Source organism: Molossus molossus, unplaced genomic scaffold (genome assembly GCF_014108415.1).
Source record: "Molossus molossus isolate mMolMol1 unplaced genomic scaffold, mMolMol1.p scaffold_m16_p_16, whole genome shotgun sequence".
Taxonomy (NCBI): Eukaryota; Metazoa; Chordata; class Mammalia; order Chiroptera; family Molossidae; genus Molossus; species Molossus molossus.
This window is the reverse complement of record NW_023425351.1, coordinates 18,808,193-18,813,399: the sequence shown is the minus strand read 5'-3', so window position 1 is coordinate 18,813,399 and position 5,207 is coordinate 18,808,193. Positions and strand designations below refer to the sequence as shown.

The 5,207-nt window shown below is 49.8% G+C and overlaps 1 pseudogene; it reads left to right on the top strand.

Annotated features, from left to right (window-relative positions):
* Positions 1-1,002: 1,002 nt before the first annotated feature.
* Positions 1,003-4,175, top strand: LOC118631871 (annotated as a pseudogene).
* The last annotated feature ends 1,032 nt before the right edge of the window (positions 4,176-5,207 follow it).

The following is a 5,207-nucleotide window of genomic DNA, read 5'->3' as shown; positions in this document are numbered from 1 at the left end:
TCCCATAAGCAAATAGACATTTTGGGGGCAGAACCGAAAGCCACTGAAAACCCTGCTTAAAAATAGCTTCCCCGCGAGCTTGTCCGGGGTCTCCCTGCCGCTCTCGCCCACTCCTCCACCCAGCCAGCCAACTTCCTCCTCCCTCTGCGGTCACCGGTGTCTGGTAACCCTGATGTGACAACTCGGGGAAACAGCAGATGGAAAGAAGAAAATATAGCATTTTCCCTTCATTAAAATGTGCCGTTGGTTACAGGGCATAATGTTATTTGTTTGTTTGTTTGTTTGTTTTGGTTTTAACTTGGCAATCTGAGATAATTTAGATGTACAGATGAACTGCTGAACTAGTCCAGAGTTCCGATATACCCCTTATACAGCATCCTCTCTGTTAACACCTTACATACCTGTAAGACAATGATTAAAACTAAAAAATTTATGTTAGTTTAATCCCATTAGCTAAATGCAGACTTAATTTGGATGTCGCCAGTTGTCTCTGTCCTTCCAGCGTCCCAGGTTGCGTGTTGTCATGCCTCCTTGTCTCTTCCGATCGATGACTATTCCTGACGCTGTCACAGAGTGCCGGTTAGTCATTTTGTAGACTGTTCCTCAACTTGGCTTTGCCAGATGTTTTCTCATGATTAGCCTGAGCTCCTGCATCATTGGGAAGTTACTTCTGAGGTCACGTGTCTTTCCCAGTACGTCATATCAGGAGGTACAGGCGTTCTCCTCAGCGCAGTGACAACTGTGAATGCAGATTAAACAGTGTTGGTTCTTCTGTCTCATGACTGTGGCCAGTGGTGTCAGGGGTGGGCGCTGTAACTGAGGACTGGGAGACAATAACCATGGGGTCTTCTTTGGATGGATTATGTGATGGAACTTGGGGGTATTATTCCTTCTTCTCTCGCCCTCCTGGAAATTCTCTGAGATACAAGGACAGTGAGTTTCTGCTGCTTGTAACTAAGAATTCCCAGGTAGAGAAACTGGAGCCAGGGGTGGCTATAGGGAATGGACCCGAGGTAACGAGGGAAACCTGGGACTGGCTATCAGGCCTGGCTGGGCAGATGGCAGAAAGAAAGTGCAGGAAAGTGTGTGATTCTGTCAGGTCAGGTGGCACGGTGGCTCATCCATGGCAGGCTTCAGGGGGGACATGTGTCAGCTGCCAAACAATGGGAAGAAGGCTACAGGAATGGAAGCTCTAAGGGTGGGTGGCATCTCTACAGGGGATAGACAATGAAAGCTCAAGTATGTACATTCTTGACCCAAAGCATAGTCAAAAAACGTGGGGCTTGTCTGACAGTTAGAGTAATGTCTTATTCGTGTAGCCATATACCTGGGGAAAGCCAAAAGCCAAACTCAACATTGGATCCTGCAGGCTGATGAACTACACTGCCAGTTGAATTCACAGCTATACTGGGTCTTTTTTTTATTTTTATTTTTCGGTATTTTGTTCAGATAGAGTGGGAGGGAGAGAGAGAGAGAGAAACATCAACGTGAAAGGGACACATCGAGTGGTTGCCATCCGCACAACCCAACCAGTGCCGGGGACAAACTGCAACCGAGATACGTGCCCCCAGCGGGAACCGAACCCGGGTCTCTCCGGACCGCAGGTCAACGCTCTAACCGCTGAGCCAAACCGGCCAGGGCCATACTGGGTCTTTTATGCAAAATCTAGGGCATTGGTGAAGAAAGACTAAAAGCCTAGGGGATTTGGCAGGGAATCCTAACAAGGACTAGGATCCTCCAGCTCCCCCTGAACGTTCCACAAAGGCTGTGGTGACCGTCCCCAAACCCATTGGCGCCTTGCGGAAGGCCCCTCACCACTGCCTTGGAGCAAAACTCGTCCTGGAGCCCCGCACTTACACTGCTCTCAGACTGCTAGTTAGATCGGACCGAGAGTTGGTTCCAGGATGTTTCCAGGGTAATACCAAGTCTTGGCAGAAAAGACTAACACACCAAAATAAGGAACTGATTTTCTCACGGATCTGGCGGATGCATAAAGGTGTGTGCTCAGGGGAGCCACAGCGGGGGGAGGACAGAGACTAAGCCGAGTGTCATGGACACAGGTGTTTGTCCGGGGCGTCTGGATTCAGCGAGCTGGCTCGGGTGGCTGCAGTTTCGGCTGTTTGTTTGTCCAGTCGCCTGCAGTCTGTACTCACCGATCGTCCCTGCCGAATGAGACTGAGATGCCAAAAACGCGTTGATACCATGCAGCTGAAGGAACCGAACGACTTGGCATTTGGAGAGAAAGGAATGTTGAGGAAGTGAAACACATTCCCTCAGCTCTGTCTCCAGAGCCCCGAGAAGGGTGTGGACGCAGTGCGGGCCCACGTGTTCCGGGCCCCTCTCCATCGGCTGGATTGCTGGTGGTCCTAGGAACAGCCACTCCTGGAGACCGGCTCCCGCGGCAGCCCTCTCCTCAGACAGGGAGCTTCGGGGAAGTGAGGTAGGAAATAGAGTTTGACCAGTCCTCCCCGGAGAGTCTGTGAAATCCTACATCCCTCCCAGCAGTTACCAGTTATGTCGGCACTCAGGAGAATCCTCATGTTGGTTCTCCCTACAAAGTGAAGTAAAGGCTACTATGCTCAAAGCATCGGATGGACATCTTTAAAGCGTACCAGCTACCCTTAGCAATAGTAAACCAAAAACCATGCTTATCTCTGGGAGAACTGCAGGGAGAAGTTCGCTCACCAAAGATGTAGGGGGTTGCACGGTACATAAATCAGCCAGAGTCGGTTACTGTTGCTTCTGATTAAGGATTTTCATTGACAAAGGAATTGAAACCTGAAGTGGTTCTAGGCAACAGACGTCAGGGTAATGCAGAGGATAAATGCATTTTGGAGAATGAATGACAAGGACTTAACCGAGGTTGATATAGTGGTCGCTTGTTTCCGTACAGGTGTCGAGAGGCAAGCACCACGGAGGCGGCCAGCGGCAGCAGAAAGACAGGCCTGAAACCAGGCCACCGAAGACCCTCAGGAGGCGCAGTCTGACTATGGGGCAACAGAAAGTGGGGTTCAACCCTCAAAAGAGTCTGCCTTTCCTCCAGGCTTCAGCATTTTGGAGATTGAGAACAAACAGTGGCGACACTTAATGTTCACGTGGTAAAAGCAGCAGCAGTGGAAGAAAAAGTTGGCAGCTAAGAAAAAACATCAAAAAGAGAGAGGGGCTGCCCTGGCCAGTTTGGCTCAGCGGTTAGAGCGTCGGCCTGCAGTCCGGAGAGACCCGGGTTCGGTTCCCGCTAAGGGCACGTACTTCGGTTGCAGTTTGTCCCCGGCCCTGGTTGGTTGTGCGGGTGGCAGCCACTCGATGTGTCCCTTTCACGTCGATGTTTCTCTCTCTCTCTTCCTCTCTCTCTCCCTCCCGCTCTATCTGAACAAAAAATGGAAAAATATCCTCGGGTGAGGATAAAAAAAAAAAAAAGAGAGAGAGAGAGTGGGGCTCCGGGTGATACGGCCCCACCCAAGCCTGCACCCGAGACCACTGGCATCCAGCGGGTGCACAAGGAAACCACGGGAAGTCTGGTGCTGGAGAGGCCGCTGACGACGCAGCTGCAGGTGAATTTGCTTCTTCCTTCCACAGACAGATTCTCCCAAGGTTCTCATTACGCCATCTGAGAGACCTCCCGGGAGACAGCACGACTCTGGACAGCCCACATGTTTATGACAGAAGAGGGCTGGCTCTGAAAAAAATGATTCCCCATCTCAAGAGATTTCACAGATCTGATCATTATTAATGAAGATTGTACAACACCAAATGGATTAATTCTGAGTCACTTGCCAAATGGACCAACTGCTCCTTTATGAGCAGTGTTTATCTGCATAAAGAAATTAGGAGAAGAGGCAAGAACCCCACAGAACACATACCTGAAATAATTCTGAATAATTTACAACACAGCTGGGCCACCCTGTTGCACAGATGTTTGCATCTCTTTCTCCACAATCCTGTTTATCGGAAGGCAGGTTGTCACGTTCCACAATCAACAGGATTATGTCTTCCTCAGATTTCACAGATACACATCCAAGAGTAAAAAGAAAGTGGGAATTAAGGAACTTGGATCATGGTTTACCTTAAAATCAAGATCTCTTCGGAAAGGAACCTTTGTTTCTAAATATGGAGACCATGAGTGGGTCCGTAAGCCCCAGAAAATGGATACAGGGAGAAGAAAAGTCCATCTGTGAAGCACTCAGGGGACAGCCCTGGATCTGGCTCAGCAAGCCTAGCCTGACTGTGAGACAGAAGACTTTTCAAAACTGCATGTGCTGGTCTCATACGCCTTCCTTCGTGTCCGGACAAATTGCCAAGCGCCATGAACTGCCACTCACTGTTTCTGTAGCAAATACAAATAGGCATTTTGGTGAGAGTGTCCAAGTATAAAATAAAATACAAAATAAAATAAAGTGGTTGCTCTAATTGCCGCCAGACTCCCAGATGTGGCCTCTCTCTACTGAAACAGGTCAGCACAGCCCCCGGCCCTTTCTGTGCAGGTACTGATCTGGAGACAATGCTCTATCTCCACCCCGTGAGTGGAGAACACCAGAAGTTTGCGTTTGCCTGGCCGGGCAGCCCGACCTCATCATCGTCTTGTTTCAGGGCTCTGTGCCAAGAGGTTGCGGATCACGTCTCTTTCCCCAAAGGCACCACGCTGGTCTACTTCACTGAAATCATCATAACAGCAGAACTTGCAGAGCAGGACTAGCAGGTACCATCAGCGTCCTGGTGAGATATCAGTGAGCCTGAGCTGCATGTCATGAAGTGGCCATCAACTCAGGCATTCTCAGCAGCACCCATCATTCAGGCTGAACAGATATTGAAGGCCCCCCGAAAACTGTATGAGCAGGCAGCTCACACACCCAGTCTGCATCCTCCTACTGTGCTGTGGCCCTTACTTCAGCCCACACCTGGGCCTCACGGAGAATTCACCTGCTCAGTTAACCGAAAATGGAAAGAGTTGACCTGTGCATGCAGGGTGGGGTAAAGCTGGTTTACAGTTGTGAGTACTCAAAACACAGTTTCTTCTTGTATTCCTATCTGTGCTTTATGCATCATTTTCCATAGGAACAACCACACACCTCTTTTGCCCCTGCAGGGTTTGCACAACGTGCTGGTGTCAGCCACAACCAGACGGCTGAAGACTTACGCCCGGCTCAGGGAAGGCTTTGAAAGATGGTAAAGACAGAACTCTTTCCAGCCAGTGTAACTTGGGGGTCTTT